This window comes from Ursus arctos, unplaced genomic scaffold, assembly GCF_023065955.2.
Source record: "Ursus arctos isolate Adak ecotype North America unplaced genomic scaffold, UrsArc2.0 scaffold_18, whole genome shotgun sequence".
NCBI classification, from domain to species: Eukaryota; Metazoa; Chordata; class Mammalia; order Carnivora; family Ursidae; genus Ursus; species Ursus arctos.
In genome coordinates this window covers 13,134,539-13,154,928 of record NW_026622852.1, presented here as the reverse complement: position 1 = coordinate 13,154,928, position 20,390 = coordinate 13,134,539, and the positions used below count along the sequence as shown (strand labels likewise).

The 20,390-nt window shown below is 44.7% G+C and overlaps 1 long non-coding RNA gene across 4 annotated transcripts; it reads right to left on the bottom strand.

The window, feature by feature from the left end:
* Positions 1-1,270: 1,270 nt before the first annotated feature.
* Positions 1,271-20,359, bottom strand: LOC113260594 (uncharacterized). 4 transcript variants are annotated; one of them, XR_006410329.3, is made up of 3 exons: positions 20,194-20,359; positions 19,342-19,415; positions 1,271-1,524 (listed from the first exon to the last, which is right to left on the bottom strand). It is a non-coding gene; the product is annotated as an uncharacterized LOC113260594 (long non-coding RNA). The 4 variants fall into 4 exon arrangements; XR_006410327.3 differs by having other exon boundaries at positions 1,271-1,521; XR_006410328.3 differs by lacking the exon at positions 1,271-1,524 and adding an exon at positions 8,607-10,357.
* Between the last annotated feature and the right edge of the window lie 31 nt (positions 20,360-20,390).

The following is a 20,390-nucleotide window of genomic DNA, read 5'->3' as shown; positions in this document are numbered from 1 at the left end:
ATCTTTCAAACAAGAGGTAAAGAGAGTCGATAAAAGCAATTTCAGAGGTGTGCTCAGATAACATTTTTTCTTACAAACCAGTAATACAAGCACCTCTGCAAGTCAGTTGGCTCCAAGTTCCTCCTGCCTGGAATGGACAGTCCCTGAAGGAGAAAAGGAAGTTAGAGTCTGCCTGCAGACGAGGCACTTACAGACCGGGATTGTAAAAAGGCATTCATTCATTCGAGTTGTATGGTGGTTTTCCTGACATGTACGCCAACTTAAAAAGTTGTATACACCTTTATTTTTTTTAAAAGATTCTATTTATTTACTTGAAAGAGAGAGAGAGAGCACAAGCTGGGAGGGGGTGGGGAAGGATAGAGGGAGAGGGAGAAGCAGGCTCCCCACCGAGCGGGGAGCCCAATGTGGCGCTCGATCCCAGGACCCCAAGATCATGACCTGAGCCAAAGGCAGAAGTTTAACCTACTGAGCCACCCAGGTGTCCCTGTATATGTCTTTAAATGAGAGACAGAATCTACCATATTATTCCAGATATCTGATAAACACAGCATTACTCACATTTCTTCTTAGAGAGGAGTTTGCATTTTAAGAATAAATATTAATGTCCTCAAAACACTGCTTCGAGGAAGGTCAAGAGAGGTGTGAGTGGGGGCATTTATACAGTGAGAAGCAAGAGCATATCTACCCTGTATCATTCATCCTGAATTCCTAAAATGCAAACTCTTCAAGGCGTTTGGAGGAGAGAGGACTATTTCAGATTTTTTCGTCAAAAACGTTAGAAAGTCAATGGGTCTCCTTTACTGGTACCAATGAGAGTTGGTACTTCTCCCAATGATTTCTCTTGACTCTTGCCCTTCTCCCTAAATCTAGGTATTCCTTAAGGTTTGCTCAAATCCTCCTTTCTCTTCTTTCTGGGCTCTCTTCCTTGACCCATGGCCATATCACACAACCCCTAACTCCAGTTATCTCCTCCAAGGTAATGACGCTTAAATCAACCTCTCCCCCCATGAGCTGTGTGTGTGTAGGGACAATGTGTGCAAGCCGATGCAGCTGGTCTGGAGATCACACTTGGAGCAAGGCTCTAGGTGAGGGGTTCACAACCCTTTTCTGTATGTGGCCAAATAGTCTCTGTTTCAGTTACTCTGTTCTGTTATTGTAGCATGAAAGCAGCTGCAGACAACATATAATCAAATGGGCATAGGTGTGTTCCAACAGGATTTTATTTTCAAAAACAAGAGGCAGGCAGGATTTGATTATAGTTTGCTTTTTTTTTTTTTTTTAAGATTTTATTCATTTATTTGTCAGTGAGAGGGAGGCAGAGAGCAAAAGCAGGGGGAGCCGCAGGCAGAGGGAGAAGCAGGCTCCCCTGTAAGCGGGGAGCCCGATGCAGACTCAATCCCGGGACCCTGGGATCATGACCTGAGCTGAAGGCAGACGCCCAACTAACTGAGCCACCCAAGCATGCCTAGTTTGACTGATTGTTGTTCATCACGATTTTCAGGCCAGAAGCCCCTTTGGAATCTGCTGAGAGAGAAAGGATGCGAGAGAATGAGAGGGAGGATACTTTCCCCCCATCTTTTTTTTTTTTTTTTTAAGATTTTATTTATTCATTCGACAGAGATAGAGACAGCCAGCGAGAGAGAGAACACAAGCAGGGGGAGTGGGAGAGGAAGAAGCAGGCTCCCAGTGGAGGAGCCTGATGTGGGGCTCGATCCCAGAACGCCGGGATCACGCCCTGAGCCGAAGGCAGCCACTTAATGACTGCATCCCCCAGGTGCCCCATCCCCCCATTTTTCCCAATCAGAGCAATTTAACTTTAATCCATTTTGTTTACACAGTGAGCAAGATCTCATTTGCACAAAGGGTTTCATGGCCAAAAAGTTTGAAAGCCACTTGTCTACATGTTCCCTGAGGTTCATTCTCGGTGTGAATTGGTCACCTCTCTCAATCTGGTCACTGTCTGCTCTGCTTTAATCCATCTTCTGTGCCAAAGTAGTAACGTAATTGCCCATTTCTGACCATATCAGTTCTCAAACTTCAGTGATTCCCATGAGCCATTCCCAATCTACCTCCTTAATCTCCCTCTACTGGCCTCCAACGTGCTTTATGGAACGGCCACACAGGACTCTATGCATGACACTCCCCAAAGCCGTTTTCCCTTCTGTCCTTCTGCGTGTGCTGGCCTTGCCTGGCGTGCCCGTTCCCTCCGACCCTCTCTTTCCACTCGGTGAGCCTCAGATGCTGCTTGCTCTGTGGAGTCCTCTATAATTTCACCACCCAGAAATAACCTCTTCCATGCTTCTGTGTGCTTTGCTCATGGGGCTTTTATGGTCTGGGTCCCAGCTCCCCTGCTGGATTCATGTTCCCTAAGGGCAGGAATCACATTTCATGGGATCTTTCTCCCCAGCACAGGCACAAGTCAGTACTATATACAGAACGGCCATTTGAGTTCTTTATTCGGATCAGAACAGGGCATGTCCCGGCACAGCGCATCCTACCCGCCCAAGAACTTCTTCCCCTGCCTGCCACGTTCTCGCGTCTTCCTCCTCCCCTGCCCGCAGAGGACCACGGTTACACGGCACAGGTGCTTCCCATCATCCCCAGATGACGAGAGGAGCTGCTGAATGCTGAGAGCTGAGAGAACAAGACCCAGGTAAGCTAGCAGTGAAAGGGACACGGGCACGGGACGGAGAAGTCCAGGGAGGGAGAGACAAGTCCAGTAGCCTTGGGTGACAGGCAAACATAAGGCCTATGGCCCAGATGGGCAAGGTGTAGGTGGGGGCCTTTGCCAGGGCTTTGAGAGACAGAGTCATGCAGGGGAAAGAGAGCAGCAGGACTCAGAAAGGCACACACCTCTGCTGAAAATTTACAGCCGTTGAGCTTGGGGTGGATTTCTAACCCTCTGAGCCTCATCTGCACATTAAGAATAAGAATATCTTTTTAAATGTTCTGAGGGTTAGAAAAATAATGTGTCTGGTACAGAATGGGAGCCCGATACGTGGCATTGTAGGTTTTGAAGAAGGGGAGTGAAGAGGCAAAGGAGATTTTATTAATTGCTTTTTATTTTCACTTGGGATTTATCTGGCAAATTACACTGGCCTCCTCTTTAACTGTGCTTGAAGGGAGAGGGTAGCGGTCTGGCACGCGCATAGGGGTCACCTGGGGATCCATTAAAAGGCAGGTTTTCATTCAAGCTCCTGTGCTTTTGAAAGAATGAAGTCAGCTATGAGAGGTTAAAAATCTCTCGCGGAAGAATCGTAGCACCACGCGCTACACGTGAGTAAGGAAATTATGAGGGTAAAAGAGAACTCGTGTTCTCTGGGGCTTATCTGCAGACCACATTCAGACACCTGGGGAACTTTAATCCCTTTGGACTTTGCTTGAAATGCTGGCCTAGAAAAGGAGTGCATGGGAGGCAAGATGGCAGATGAGGCTTTTGCAACCAACCATTGACACCGTTATCCCCTAGCAAAGTAGTGCGATGAGTTGGAAAAAGCACTAAACACTCATCGTCAACAGTGTGACTTTCATTAAGCTATGTAGACCATCTGACCATTTCCCCAGCAACACACTGGAAATGATAACTAAAGCAAATACAGCAACTTATTAATTGTAGAATTTAGGTGATGGGTATATGTGTTCGCTGAACAGTTCTTTCAACTTCCCTGCATGTTTGAAAATCTTCATAATAAAATCTTGAAAAAATTATGCTTCCTACCTCTCATGGTTTCTATAAGGTAGAGATGAGATAAATTAGAGCACAGTAGATGTAGGTAAATAATGTTAACCTAGTCTGACCAGTGGGTACACTCTAAGGGACTTTCTCTTAGCAGTGTTAGAGATTATAAGCATAAATATACATAAAATATCTCTGAGGGGATACACAAGAAAATAATAACATTGGCGGCCTGGGGGTGGGCAGGGAAGTTTGTACTTAGAGGACAAGAATGGAAGGGAGACTTCTCACTGAATTCCCTTTTGTAAGTTTTGTATATCAGATTATGCGTATGTATTACCTATTCAAAAATAGGTAATACAGGGGCGCCTGGGTGGCTCAGTCAGTTAAGCGTCTGCCTTCAGCTCAGGTCATGATCTCAGGGTCCGGGGATGGAGCCCCGGCTTGGGCTCCCTGCTCAGCGGGGAGTCTGCTCCTCCCTCTCCCTCTGCCCCTCCCCCTGCTCCTGCTCTCTCTCAAATAAATAAATAAAAAATCTTTAAAAAATAAATAAACTAAAAAACAGATGTAGAGCTCTCAAAGTCTAATGGTCTGACTCTTTGCAATTAGTATAATAAGTGTTAAATTGCAGAACTTGCTGTGCATGGAAGCAAAGAAGTCAATGTCCAGCTTAGGTCATCGTGGGACTGGACTGACCTGTCAGCGACCAGCTGCCTCAGTCTATTTGAGGATGCTTTCACTATGAGCCAAAGGTCTACATTTTCTATTCCTGCTTTCCAGGCAGGGCTGGGCCCAGGAAGTAACTAGATTGGGTAGCCCAGAAGAAGGAGGGGTTCACTCCTGGGTGGCTCACTTGGTAAGGTGTCTGACTCTTGATTTCAGCTCAGGTCATGATCTCAGGGTCCTGGGATCAAGCTATGCATTGGGCTCTGCGCTCAGCACAGAGTCTGCTTAGGATTCTCTCTCTCCCTCTACCCCTCTCCCTGCTCACACTCTCTCTCTCAAAATAAATAACAAAAATCTTTATAAGAAAACAAAAAGAATGAGGGGCTCAGAGAGAGACTGGAGGTAGACTTCACTGCTGCAGACTTGCATTAAAGGAGGCAGATGGAGATAGGAAGTAAGAACTACATCTCGTGATTGGGGCATAGTCCTGTGTAAATCATAGTTTACATATTACCAAATACCTTACAGCGACACAGTGTTCATAAACACTGCTTCCTCTGAGCAACACAACTGCCCTAGGAGGTCCTGTTTCACTGAAGAGGAAGCTAAGTGTGGTGGCCTGAAGCGCGATTAGGCAGAAGGACAAGGCACAGACAGGTTAGCTGTGAAAGAAAGCGTGGGTGCAGGGGACGCCCGCAAAGAGTGCGACCGCCCCGAACAGCTGCAACCTCGCGTATTTATTGGCGGTAAACAATCAAACACAATCAAGGGGAGTCTCGTGATCCTAGTGAATAGTAGTATGTCACAGGGAAGGTCATGGGGATGATGTAACATCCAGCAAGTGAGGCCTTTTTTTTTTTTTTTAAGATTTATTTATTTATTTATTTATTTATTTATTTATTTATTTAACAGAGAGAGAGAGAGAGAGAGAGAGAGAGACAACCAGCGAGAGAGGGAACACAGCAGGGGGAGTGGGAGAGGGAGAAGCAGGCTCCCAGCGGAGAAGCCTGATGTGAGGCTCGATCCCAGAATGCTGGGATCACGCCCTGAGCCAAAGGCAGATGCTTAACCACTGAGCCACCCAGGCGCCCCAAGTGAGGCCTATTCTTAGACATGTTTCTATGGACCCTGCGGGCTATTGTCAAGAGCAATCAGGTTTCTGCTGGGGCTGGGGTGGTGTTCTGCCCTTTAGCAGACCAGGCTTTCTGGCCGCTCGTTATCTGAGGGGATTTCGGGAAGGGCAGCGTCCCACCCTGAGCAAGCCAGGCATTCCCAACTGCTCGTGCTCTGACATTCACGCTAAAGTCCGCAGGGTCACAAACACGTTTTCCTATTATATCCTTAGCATAAGCTCTCGGCCAGGAGCTGGGCAGTGGCCCTGAGATATGCCTCTCAGATACCCTTCCAACCACAGGAAGCAACTGACCGAGGGCCCCACTGTGTTCTGAAATGCGCCCACGTGTTTGAGCTAAGGCCACACTGCCCATGGGCAGCTCCTGGCCAGTGATGGGGTGCACAGGGATGTGAAGGCAGGCTCATTCTCTGGTGGCTTGCGTGCTCCCCGACAGCCTCGGTGAACGTTCCTTAGAAGACACTGTGAGCTAACATGCTTCCGCTCACCCTCCCTTCCGTCCCTAACTTCTTCTCGCCGGGTGAGCCCTACATCATGGTCTGATGGCTCTCTCTGCCTCTCCTGGTTCCCTCCTATTTTCTCTTAGAGGCAGTTCCTGCAAGTTGAAGTTTTGGCATCAGAGATCTGGATGATTCTAGGCTGTGCTTCTAATCAATGCACTATATTGTCTTTTTTTTTTCCATGAAATTCATTCTAACCTGAGTCACTAGATGGGCACATCCTTTTTCGACCAGCTTGCTGCTATTTTTAATTCTTTATTATTCTTTATTATATTTATATTTATGTATATGTGATTATGTCTGGCATAGGACATAGGCATATAAGTTGAAGTTATTCTATCTTGTTAAAAATGCAATTGTGCTTTATTAAATTATGATCGATCACTATTCTTTTTAAGTAGGCTCCACACCCAACATGAGGCTCGAACTCACAACCCTGACATCGAGAGCTGCATGCTCTACTGACTGAATCAGCTAGGTGCCCCTAGGGTTTATTAAATTATGTAAACTTACAAGATTCAGTTTCACAAAACTTTGTGTTTAGTTTACGTGCAGATTTTGAGGTTTCTTTTGTTGTTTTTTTTTTTAAGATTTTATTTATTTATTTATTTATTTATTTATTTATTTATTTATTTATTTTTAAGTAAACTCTATTCTCAGTGTGGGGCTTGAAGTTATGACCCCGAGATCAAGCGTTGCCTGGTCTCCCGAGTGAGCCAGCCAGGCGCCCCCTATCATTGTTCTTTGTTAATAATTTGCCCTCTACCATTCTTCATCCCCACTTGTCATTGTCCTTATTAATGTTCTGGGGTTTGTAATTACGCTGGCCAACCTAGGGATTCTAGGAAGGTACACAGGCCAGAAAAACGAGCATTTGCCGGTCACCCTTATGGTGACCTGGAAACGTCATAAACCCACAAATGCTAGTCTAAGGAGGAAGCTGTGCCGATCTGTTGAAATGGTGTCACCAGAAGAATGGGGGCATTGTAAGCTGTGAGCATGACACCATAGAACGTAAGGTGGGGAGCAGGCAGAGGAGTCAGCAGGCTCTTACTTCTCGGCTCTTCTTGGAATTGGCCCGCAGTAAGCCGGTAGCCTGTTGGCATCAGTTCCCAGGATTCCACTGGGAGTTCATTCTGAATGGACAGAATGTTTTGTCAGAACAATTAGGGCTTCCTTCCTAAAGCGTGCTTGGCTGGGAAAGAAAGCAAGCACCCTTCAGGGGCCAATATTCTAGGAGTGTTTGGCCCTGAAATGATGCATGGGGGAAGGGCTACAGAGTAGGGGCGGTGGAGGGGATTTTGAGCAGCCTGAATAAGGCGAGTCTTGTGGAAGCCACCCTCACAGGCAGCTGACCTGAGCATTACAATACTTACCTCCTGCTCATAGATGCCTAGAGACAGGAAGTGTGGCTGGAGGATAGGAGACTGCCGAAGCCAGAAAAGCCAAAGGAAGGTGAGAGCTTAAGCAGCAGAACTTGCTTTGGTGAAGAAATGAAGAATGTCTTCAGGGAGCTGTATATGTAACCAGGCTGGTGATTAGCAGGAATCCGTTCACTATGTGTGCAAGTGCACATGCGTGTGCACATACGTGCACACGCACGCACACACACACACACACACACACACACACACACGGAGCAATATTACCCTGCTGCTTTACACCGTCAGAATCCTCAGACATGACCTGTATTCGGGGCTCCTCAAGAGTAGGGGTCATGAATTCTCCATCCGTTGCTTTGGTTGCATGGCGGGGCCTCCCTGAATACGTGTATTGTTCTTTTGGGTGTCATGGAAAATGTGTTCTTGGCCCTCTGGCAATATGCATTGTGCTAACTGATTTGTATGCCTAAGAGCACAGAGCTTCCTTCTCTCATCTCCAACACTGTTCATCTGCACATCTTGAGAACTCTACCTAACAGTCCAGTTTTTTTCTTTGTTTGTTTTTGTTTTTTTAAGCAGGCTTCAGGCACAGTGTGAAGCCCAACATGGGGCTTGAACTCACCACCCTGAGATCAAGACCTGAGCTGAAATCAAGAGTCAGATGCATAACCGACTGAGCCACCCAGGTGCCCCCTTCACAGTCCAGTTTTAACACATGTCTTTGACTAAGCATGAGGTGTGTCATTGCCAACAGTCAGTACTAGATTGGACCCCTACAACCATTAGCCATTTTCTGAGACATCTGGAGAACCAACTATAAACAAAAAGTAGAGGATGAGGGGTGAGCTATTGGTGGTGATTGCGGTGGTGGTTGCTGGGGGGTATGGGCAAGGACCTGAAGGGAAACTGCTCATTCTGGCAGGGGGAGGATAGTGCCTGCAGACCCAAGACAAGGAGTCACAGGAAAAGGAAGCCTAGGGCCTTCTACTTTTTCCGAGATTTCTACCTGCCAAATTTCCTATGGATTCAGAGGATTGGTAAGAAGCTGCCAAGTCTTTTCAGGGACCCCACAATTGCTTGAAGATTGTATTAGGGATTCTCAAAGATAGGCACGACTTCAAAAGAAGTCTGTGTGAAGCTAATGATGGTAATATGTGACCCATTTGTAAGGGTTGGGCATGCTGCTTTTTGTGTATTAACCTTGTATGCTGCAATAATCTTTTTATATCACTTATTAGCTCCAGAAATTCTTTTTTCAATTCTTTTGGGTTTTCTTTTTTCTTTTCTTTTTTTTTTAAGATTTTATTTATTTATTTGACGGAGAGAGACAGCCAGCGAGAGAGGGAACACAAGCAGGGGGAGTGGGAGAGGAAGAAGCAGGCTCCTAGCAGAGGAGCCTGATGTGGGGCTCGATCCCATAACACAGGATCACGCCCTGAGCTGAAGGCAGACGCTTAACGACTGCGCCCCCCAGGCACCCCAGGTTTTCTATATAGACTAGCATGCCATTTGTAAACAAAGACAGTTTTATTTCTTCCTTCCCAAACTGTATGCCTTTTATTTCCTTTTCTTGTCTTGCCTTATTTATTAGCTAAAACTTCGGTACAACGGTAAAAGGGAATGGTGGGAGGGGACATCCTTCCCTTGTACCTTATCTTTGTGGGAAAGCTTCAAGTTACTCACATTATGAAGCTTTTTGTTTTTAAATTTTGTTATGCTTTCTGCCTACAAAAGTAGAAATACAGGCTCATTACACATTTTCAAATGTTTAAAGAAATATGTAATATGAAAAGCGGGAGTCTTTTTTCAGTTCCTAACAATCTGCCCCAAGTTGCCATTGCCAGTTATTTGATATGTCTCTCACGATGGCATACTTTGTGGGGCGCCTGGTGTCTCACGGGGTTAAGCATCTGACTCTTGATTTCACTCAGGTCATGATCTCAGGGTCATGAGATCAAGCCCCAAGTTGGGCTCTGTGTTGGGTGTGGAGCCTGCTTAAGATTCTCTCTCCCTCTTCTTCTGGCCCCCCTCCCTGTGCACATGCTCGCTCTCTCTCTCTCTCTCAAAAAAAAAAAAAAAAAAAAGACATACTTTGTGATTTTGAAGCAAATTGTGTGTGCCTTAACACACGATATCTCTGACAAAAAATAAATTGCAGCACAAACTGAGATTCCTTGGTAGTTTGGAGTATAGGTATCAAGCTATGCGTTTGTGTGTAAAAGAGAGAGACAGAATAAATGTGATAAAATCTCTCCTACTCCTTTTCTTGGAAGTGTTCTTCAGTTCTTGATTTTTATCTTTCATAGGAAGTTGTGTTATGAATCAGGTAGCCAGATCATTTATTTAACATGAATATATTTAAAAAATTTTAAGATTTTATTTATTTATTTTGAGAGAGGGAGAGTAGGAGCGGGGGGGGGGGGGGCAGGCAGCAGGAGAGGGAGAAGGAGACTCCCTGCTGAGCATGGAGCCCAACACAGGGCTCAATCCCAGGACCCTGAGATCATGACTTGAGCCAAAGGCAGACGCTTAACCAACTGAGCCACCCAGGTGCCATGAATATGTTAAAATTTACTTCAGTTACAGAATTCCCATTAGGGAACAGTAGGAAGGAAGGAAGGAAGGAAGGAAGGAAGGAAGGAAGGAAGGAAGGAAGGAAGGAAAGAAGGAATGTTATGAAAGGTTATGAGTTATGACCCACATATGTGGCTTGCTCACCTGTTGGGACAGCTGTCAAGAACATGATGACTTATGTGTGGCTTCTGCCCTAGGATCCTTGAAGTTCTTACAAATACATGAAGGGAAGGAGCCCTGTCTTAGATGCCTCACAAAGATACCCTGGAGTAGAAACTTAAGCATTCTTAAGGAAATGATTGGCTGGGAGACCTCTCATGGAAGTGAAACCTTGTACCTTTGGGGACGCCCCACCACCAAGCAGTTCCAGAAGTTGGTGCTGGCTGGTTGGGAATGTGTGTTGCTTGGAGAAGGCAGGTGTAGAGACCTAAAAGGGGATTAGAAATGGATCCTGTGATTATATTTTTCAACCTGTAAAACCAGCCTGAAGCCCCTTAATGTGCGGGGGGGGGGAGCCATGTTTTTGAGTCCATATTCCATTACCGTCCTGTTATATCTAATCAGTATCTAAGTAATGAGTGTAGACGGTGAAAGTGGGGGTATGGTGGTAGCTGGCTGATCTGTATCTCAGTTTCAGAAAAATGGTCTTCCCTTTCTCCCGGGACAGTAGATTAGGGTGGTTTTAGTTTGCTAAAGCCAAACGTGAAAATGTCTACAGCCTTGGAAAAGCAACGTAGCTATCATCGAGGTCATTTTCACAGCATAACTTTGTGTCACATCCTTTTTTTTTTTTTTTTTTTTCCATTTCAGTGTTGTAACATTTGAAGATCATCAGACAGATTGATTTTGGCTTGTTTTTACAGATCTTTTAAAATGACATCAGGATTACTCAACCCCAGTATGGTCTTAAATTTTATTTTATTTTATTTTTATTTTTTAAAGATTTTATTTATTTGAGAGGGGGAGAGAGAGTGAGCACACAAGCAGAGGGAGCTGCAGGCAGAGGGAGAAGCAGGCTCCCCGCTGAGTAAGGAGCTGATGCAGGACTCAGGACCCTGGGATCATGACCTGAGCGGAAGGCAGACGCTTGACTGAGCCACCCAGGCGTGCCTGGTCTTAAATTTTAGCAGGTCAACTCTGAATCCTTGATGAATTTCATAGCATTTATGGTACCGCGCTTCTGGGCACCTACTGAACTTTGGAGATCATGATCTACCCCTTTGTCTTCACGTGGGGAAGGTTTTGGATTTTTCTGTAATAAAATATTAAATTGAATTTAGGACTTGAGTTAATTGGCTCGGATAATAGGAATGACTCACGCACAAACTGAACTTCACCTTGACGGTTCCATTCTACAGCTCGGAGAGTGGGGTAATTCAGGAAGTGGCCCTGGCAGTGGTTGGAAGCCACGTTTCCCCTAACTTTCTCAGTCGTTTGTTGAGTCATTAAGGACCGTTAATATTGACTCTGTCAGAAGCCAGGCTAGGAAAAGAATCTTTGCCAAATCACATTCCAGAGCTAGGATATAGAATGACAGTGAATATAATGGCCAAGTCACTCCTGAAACTTTTAGCTCAGTCATCATTCCAAAATTAACATACTTGAAGATTTCAGTTATTTATTTATTTATTTATTTATTTATTTATTTGACAGAGACAGCCAGCGAGAGAGGGAACACAAGCAGGGGGAGTGGGAGAGGAAGAAGCAGGCTCCTAGCAGAGGAGCCTGATGTGGGGCTCCATCCCATAACACAGGATCACGCCCTGAGCCGAAGGCAGACGCCTAACGACTGACCCACCCAGGCGCCCCCCAAAATTAACATACTTAAATAAAAAACCAAAACAAATCACTCCTCTCCCACCCCTACTTCCTACCTTGCTCTTGCCTAATAGGAAGACTCAGAAAAATGGAAGGAACAAGCATCTTCACAAAAATGAAACCAGGCCACAAGGACAGGTTTCCAAGGGTGCCTGGCTACAGCTTTTGCCTCCAACAAAACTGAGGAAGCCATGCAAGAGGGTGCTCGGCTGACGCTCGGTGCCCCAGGCCATTTTCATGCACACAGAAGCACGAGAGACCCACTGAGTTAGATAGATCATCAGTAGGGTTTCTTCCTGATCTAGAATTCTACGTTGTCATCTGGGCTTTGAGGCTGCAAATTAAAATGACCTAATTACAATGATTAATTCCTGAGAAAGAACAAAAAAGATATCAACGTGGTAACCACAGGTCTAATGTCCTTGGGGAACTGATCAAGCCTAGAGACTGACACACAGGTAGTATATGGGAGAAGGGGTGTGTGGGGTGTGTGTGTGTGTGTGTGTGTGTGTGTTTGGGGCAGACTTTCTTAACTTCACATAGCCTTCTTCTCCATCTGCCAAGAACAGTTCCTTTCTGGTCCCCTAAGGAAATGGCCCTCACCTCCCCCCCCCCCCAACTACCTCATTCCCTCTTGATTTTTCTTTTTTTCTTTTTTTTTCTTTTTTTAAAGATTTTATTTTATTTATTCGACAGAGACAGAGACAGCCAGCGAGAGAGGGAATACAAGCAGGGGGAGTGGGAGAGGAAGAAGCAGGCTCATAGCGGAGGAGCCTGATGTGGGGCTCGATCCCAGAACACCAGGATCACGCCCTGAGCCGAAGGCAGACGCTTAACCGCTGTGCCACCCAGGCGCCCCCCCCCCTTGATTTTTCTATTAACATTCATTCAACAAACATTTACTGGGGACTAGACATTTCTCCTTCTGAGATAGCATGACATAGCTGAAAGAACTTTGGATCTGAAGGTTGCAGACAGGATTTGAGACCCAACTCTAGCACTTAACAAACTGGACAGGTGACTTTGAGTCAGAGCACAGAAGAGGAACAGCATGTCCTTCCTCTCCCATGAGAGTATATTTTGTAAAGCGTTTAAAAAAGAAAAAGATTTTTATTAACCAGTCAATGCCCCTAGGGAAGGGGACCTAATAAACCTGTCTTTAGCGTTTTGGTTTGAATTCATCTATAAAGTGCATTTGACTTTTTCATTGAGAGCACAGGCTTGTTAGGATTGGAGTGTGTTGGGGAGGATACTGTAGGAGAGAGACTCCTCACAGATGAAGAACAGGAAACCACCTTGGGAAAGGAGGATTCTTGAAGGAGAGAAAATGGGCTGAAAGGGTAGGTGAGGGGCCTGCTTTCAATTTTCAATTTTCCTGTGGTCAAGTCCTGATTGTCATGGACGTGGATACACAGAGGACTGTGACCTCCAGGCGGAGCTACTTAGGTTACTCAGGACAAAGGCCATTTATTTTGCAAACTCCTATGCTCTAGTAACCCCCAGATCATATGTTCCTGGGTTATCAGACCTTGAGGTTGGGAATCAGTTCTCTTTCTAGCATTGGGGCTGGTCAGTAAGCTTGAGTTAGAGTTTAAATTAATAAATACAGTTGACTCTTGAACAACACAGGGGTCGGGTGCTGACCTCCTGTGCAGTTAAAAATCTGCATATAGGGACGCCTGGGTGGCTCAGTTGGTTAAGCGTCTGCCTTCAGCTCAGGTCATGATCCCGGGATCCTGGGATCGAGTCCTGCATCAGGCTCCTTGCTCCATGGGGAGTCTGCTTCTCCCTCTGCCTGCCACTCCCCCTGCTTGTGCTCTCTCTCTCTGACAAAAAAAATAAATAAAATCTTTAAAAAAATCCGCATATAACTTTGATTCCCCCAAAACATAACTATTAACAGTGAACTGTTGGCTAGAAGCCTTACTGATAATATAAGCAGTTGATTGACACGTATTTTGTGTGATATGTGCTGTATACAGTAAAGTAAGCTAGAGAAAAGAAAATATTAAGGAAGTCATAAGGAAGAGAGAAGATATTTACAGTACCGTATAGCACTTATTGAAGAAGACCTGCATATAAGTGGACTCGTGGCTCAAATCCTTGTTGTTCAAAGGTCAACTGTATATATTATAAAGGGCAATTCTTTATGCCCGAATGATTCCGTGAAACAGACCTCCTGTTGAGTTATATTTTTGTGTACATTGTGGGAAGGCCATGGAGCCAGGCATCTCAGGTTCTAGTTTCAACTCTGCCAGCTGTGATGCCTTAGGCAAATCAGCCGCTTCCTCCGTTAGAGGTCTGGCTGGAATGCAGTGTTTCTTACAGTGTAGTTCTTGGATTACTGGAATGACCTGGGCTACTTTATAATGTTTCTGGACTTGGTTTTTTAGAAAGATTTTATTTATGTATTTATTTATTTATTAGAGAGAGAGAGAGAGAGAGGGCGTGTGCACAAGCAGGAGTGAAGGGCAGAGGGAGAAGGAGAAGCAGACTCCCCACTGAGCATGGAGCCTAGGACTGAACCACCCAGGCACTCCTCTTTTTTTTTTTTTTTAAGATTATTTATTTATTTACTTATTTATTTATATTATTTGGGGGGGGTGAGAGTATGAGCTGGGAGAGGGGCAGGAGGAGAGGGAGAGAATCTCAAGCTGACTCTGCCCTGAGCACGGAACTCATTGTGGGGCTCGATCCCATGACCCTGAGATCATGACCTGAGCTGAAACCAAGAGTCACACGCTCAACTGACTGAACCACTCAGGTGCCTTCTGGACTATTTCTTAAATGTGGTGAAAAAGAATCTCTGACAATGAGGTCCCAGAATCTACATTTTTAAAAAGTGCCCCTGGCCATTGTCATGCACATAGGGACTCACTGGATGGGGCCATCAACAGGTTCTCTTCCTGCTCTAAAATTCTGTTCATTCTCATCACCTGTAATTTTACTTAGCTCTATTTTCTCTGAACAAAATGAAATTAAAAGGAGAAAGGCAATGACGCTAGCTAAGAACCTACTATTTGCCTGGTGCTGTTTGGGGCCTTACACTCATTGTCTTATTTTTCTGCACAATAATCCTTTGAGGTAGGTGTTATTGTTATCACCACAGCATACATAGATCCCAAGTTGGAACTCTGTACAAACTTCCAACTATAAGATGAATAAGTTCTGGGGATGTAACATACAGCAAGGTGACTATAGTTAACAGTACTGCTTTGTGTATTTCAAAGTTGTCAGGAGAGTAGATTTTAAAAGTTCTCATCACAAACACACACACACACACGCACGCACAAATTGTCACTATGTGATGTGATAACTAACCTTATTGTGGTAATCCTTTTTCCATATATACGTATATAAAATTACTACATCGTACACTTTAAACTTATGCAATGTTTTATGTCCACTGTATCTCAGTAAGACTGAAGGGGAAAAGTCAGGGCTCTGATTTCAATGGTTTTTATTTTTTGTTTTTCAATTTTTTTTGGCCACTGTCTCATGCTGTAGTAACAGACTACAAAAGAACTTATTATAATTAATAAGCTCTATTGCAGCACCTTATCTTCATATAATAGATTACTATGCTAGGAGCTGTTTCTTCATCCTTGTTGAATCACTGATTCTCCTATTATGAACATTAATTACCTGAAGTGATGATAATATGAAAACAGTAAGCTTCATCATACTCCTTGCCTTTTCTTACCTATTTAAAATGTATTTTTGGGCACCTGGGTGGCTCAGTCGGTTAAGCATCTGCCCTTGGCTCAGGTCATGATCCTGGAGTTCTGGGATTGAGTCCCACGTTGGGCTCCCTGCTCAGTGGAGAGCCTGCTTCTCCCTCTGCCTCTCACCCCACTTGTGCTCTCTCTCTCTCTTGCTCTAGCTCTCTCAAATAAATAAAATCTCAAAAAAAATGTATTCTTATATTCTATGCATTTTGTGAGGCAATCTAAGTCCTTTATGTGTGATAGGGAATAAATTGGATATAAATAAAAAACAAAAAGTAAGCTACATTATGAATTCATTTAATAATTGCATTCACTTAGGGGGGCCTGGATGACTCAGTCAGTTAAGCAACTGACTCTTGGTTTCGGCTCAGGCTGTGATCTTGGGGTCATGGGATCAAGCCCACACTGAGCGTGGAGTCTGCTTGTGATTCTCTCTCCCTCTCCCTCTCCCCCTCCCTCGCCTGTGCTTGCTCTTTCTCTCCCTCTAAAATAAATAAATAAATCTTTTAAAAAATAATTGCATTCACTTAAAGAGAAAAAAAAAAGTACATGAAGTTGTGACAGCCCAGGATTTCAGTTTATGAAATCTCAAACCTATAATGAGCTACAAGATGGAGGAAAAAGAAATAAATTAGACAAGACATAGTTTCAAAATTTGATGAGATCCATCTTTTGTATTCTTGTTCTTGAGTTATCTATTTCAAATAGAGAAGGGAGGTGGCCCTGGCAGGCTAAAATACATGAAGTTCTTTGAGAAGGAGAAGGAGGTTGGTTTATTTGGAAACTAAGTCAAGATAAAGGCCATGTGAAAGAGGAGCTGCCTTTTCCTCTCCGGGTATTTGGAGAGGAATAAAAGAAGAACAGCAGAGGATCAAGTTTGGGCATGACTAGGAAAGTAGATTAATTGGGTCATCCGAGAAATTCTTCCTGCTGGTGACCACTGCATGGAGTTTGAACTGGTAAAGCAGAAATCATCTGGCCTCCTGACTCATTAGTTGTGACCCATCATCTTTGTCTCTGGTTCATGAGAAAAGCAGTTTTATCTAATTTCCAGCTTAGACAAAAAGAAATAAACATAGTATTATTTCTCTGTGTTTGGATGGGCTGTCTTATGATAAGGGAATAGGAAAAGGCACCTGTCTGGTTTGGGATGATGTTTATAGAAAGAACATTGTGACACCATAAGCAATGTATTGTTATTTTTTTGGATTAAGACAATACAGCTGGGAGGAACCCTAGATACCATCTAACTCCTTCATACAGGCATTGAGCCTTATGAAGGTCAAGTGTATTTACTGCCTAAGAGCACAGACCACGGATTTTGGAGCCAGACCTACCTGGTTTGAGGCTCGGTTCTGCCATTTACCAGGCTCAGTTCTGCCATTTCTGAGTTTGTGGCCTTGGGGCTGAGGAGGGCCTCACAGAGAAGAGCTGCGTGGCACAGAGTGAGTACAGTTTGCCGGATGGGCAGGCATTCCAGGCAGAGAGACTGAGGGTATGTCCAAAGAGGGAGGGCTGGGAGGGAGAGAGGGCTGCACAGAGGAGTCAATGCCGGTGGATGTAGCTGGAACACACAGTGCTTACCCCAGAGTGAAGAGACATAAGCCAGGGAACAGAACCTGTTGTTCCTCCTCTGGAAGAGGAAACTTCATTGCCAGATTTTTTTTCTTGCTATTTCACTATTACTTTGTATCAGTTATATACTCAAAGAAGGCTGAGTTGCTACAAACTCTAGGATAGGTTTCTTTGTCAACAGGGTCTCCCATACTTTGTAGTCCGGGAAGACTAGGCAGGGCTTGGGATGTTGCTGGTCCCTTGGAGCCCCTTCTACTTCTCCTGTGAGCTGAGCTCTCTTTAGCCCAATGCCCAGCACGGCTCTCTTGGACAAAAAAAGCTCTGGGTGTGGTTATAAAACATTAATAATAGCTACCATTTCTAGGTGCCTGGCATTGATTCATTTAATCCTTGCAAAAATTTATGAAGTAAGCACAACTACCCTTTTTTCTTTTCTCAACTTTTCAAAACTTATCTAGAGAAGTAGAAGATACAAGCAAAAAATATATAGGTTTAACATATTTTATATATATTAATATATAAATTCATGTAAGTTTAATACATTTTCACAAAAAGAGTACAAACATGTTACTAGTTCCCAGCACAAGAAAAAATTAGCAGTGGGGTGCCTGGGTGGCTCAGTTGGTTAAGTGACTCTTGGTTTCGGCTCAGATCATGATCTTAGGGTCATGGGATCGAGCCCCGCATCCAGCTCCATGCTGAGTGTAGAGCCTGGTTGGGATTCTCTCTTTCCCTCTCCCTTTGCCCTGCCTCTCATACCAACCCCCTCGTGTGTGGTATGTGCTTTCTCTTACACTCTCTCTCTAAAAAAAAAAAAGAAAAAAGAAAAGAAAAAAAAAAAGAAAGAAAGAAAAAATAAGCATCACCCAAAGGGCCTTTCACGGCCACATCCAGTTCCTAGTTGGCCTCAGACCCCAAAGCAACTGTCGCCCTTACTTCTAACAGCAGAGCTTAGTTTGCTTGTTTTCTACAATGTTACTTGTCTACAGTTTCTTTCATTTAAGTTACATGGCATATAATTATAGGTCCGATCATTTTCTTTCATTGCTACATTATTGCTACCTTATCTCTTGAAACATTTTAAGCCCCAGAGAAGTTGAAAAACCAGTACAGTGAACACCCATATGCCCTTTATTTAGAGCATGGAGGACTGTTATTATTTCCACTTTATAGGTGAGGGAACCAAGGCAAAGAGAAATAGGTAACTAGCCTAAGTCTTGCGTAGCTTGCTGCTTAGTTAGCCATAAGACTGTGGGCAAATCCTATAACTTGTCTGTGGCTGTTCTTCATTAATAAGATGGGTTTCCAGACTGTTGTGGGGCTCAAATGTGAGAAACATGTGAAAGTGCTATGTGAAGAGTACAGGGGCTCAAAAGGGGTATTGTTAAAAAATGCAGGCTCCTGGGCCTCACTCCCTAGAGATCCTGGCTCAATAGGTCTGGAGTAGGAGGCAGAATGTTCTAACACGCACCCTAGGTGATTTTTTTTTTTTTTTTTTTTTTATTCGACAGAGATAGAGACAGCCAGCGAGGGAGGGAACACAAACAGGAGAGGAAGAAGCAGGCTCCTAGTGGAGGAGCCTGATGTGGGGCTCGATCCCATAACGCCAGGATCACGCCCTGAGCCCAAGGCAGACGCTTAACTGCTGTGCCACCCAGGCGCCCCACCCTAGGTGATTTTGATTGAGGTACGAATCCCCTACCACAGTATGAAAATACACTTCTAGGGGCCCCTGGGTGGCTCAGATGGTTGAGCGTCTGCTTTCAGAGGGGGTCATGGTCTCCTGGTCCTGGGATTGAGCCCCACCTTGGGCTCCTGGCTGGGGGTGGTGGTAGTCTGCCTCTCCCTCTGCCCCCCCCCCCCCCGCTCTCTTTCTTAAATGAATAAAAAATCTTTAAAAAAAATAGAAAAAAAAACACTTCTGTAAAACAATGATTCTCAAATTTCAGACTATCAAAATCACCTCGAAGACTTGGACATTATTCTTGCAGCTGGCTCGGGAGTACAAAAGAGGGTTATAGGTGCTGACTGCTCCAGCTTCTTGTGGGCTTGGCCAAAGATTAGTCCCTGGAGCCCTCTCCCTTAGAGGCATAGAGAAATAAAAGGAAGCTTGCTCCTCCTTAAAGAGGACAAATGACTCAAAAGTAAAGCCGTTAGTAGGTGAAAGGGCAAGAGTGTTCTATTACAAAATGAGAGGTCAGGTTGGAGGGAAGTAAAAAAGCCAAAACAAAACAAAACACGAAACACAAAAAACGACCCAACGCGTCATCACTCAAAAGTCAACACATACCTGCCATCTTACATCAGAGCAGGGGGTCGATTAACAACTGGCACACGAAACATCTGCTTACCGCCCTAACAAAGCTTGTACCAAAAAGAAAAAAAAAAAAAAAAGAGAGAGAATTTGATCGCTTAAAGCATTGAAAATGTCAACATAGTGGGGGAAAACCTAAAAACCAACTCGATACCTTTTTGGACTTTCTAACATTTATCTAATGGTTTAGTATTGTGATTTTGAATCACACGGTGCGAGAGGGAGGGAAAAATACCATATTTTCTTGCTGAGAGCCTCTAAAGGTATGAATTCGGTCTTGTATAAGGGATACATTTTTAGTGGGTCAGTTTGGAGCTTTAAATATGATCCCCTTCCACCTGCCAACTCTCCCTTGTTTACTTCCCCGTGAGAGAGCCAAGGGCGGCGAAGGCCGGCGGCAGCAGCCCCTGGAGATCCCCTGCCGGTGGTCGGGGAAAGTACCCCGAACTCCTACCCTGCCCGGGGCCGGGGCCGTTGCACAACTTGTTTGCTCAGGTCATCTGGTGCAAGTACCTTAATTTTAAAGTCAAAAAGACTGGGGCTCAAATGTTGGTGACTTAACTTCCTAACTCTCTTTTAAAAAGCATAACCTGCAATTAAAAAAAAAAAAGGCCATCTTGCATAATCAGCATAGACAGCTAACATCCTGGAGTGCTTTGGGCTTAAGTGTTGCTCGGAAAAAAAGAGGGGGACCAACCGACGGTTATTCCAAGGCCCTTTTTGGAAACTGCGACTCAAGGACTGACTTGAAAGGCAAAAGAGCAATAAAACAATCTCTATGGGTCCGTCATCGGGTTAGAATTTCACAAAACTTCAGAAGTGATTTACCTGCTAAAAATAAGTCTAGGAGCGGTGGTTTCCATTTTTTAAAGACAATTCTATTCTGAGGACTGACCGGAATCAACAGGTTACTGCTCTTCCGTGCGCGGACTCCGCCGCCGCCTTTCGGCGGAACCCGCAGCGGGACCGCGCGCCGGCCGCCTCCGCCACCCGCCTCCCCGCCCCTCCCCCGGCAGGGCGCCCAC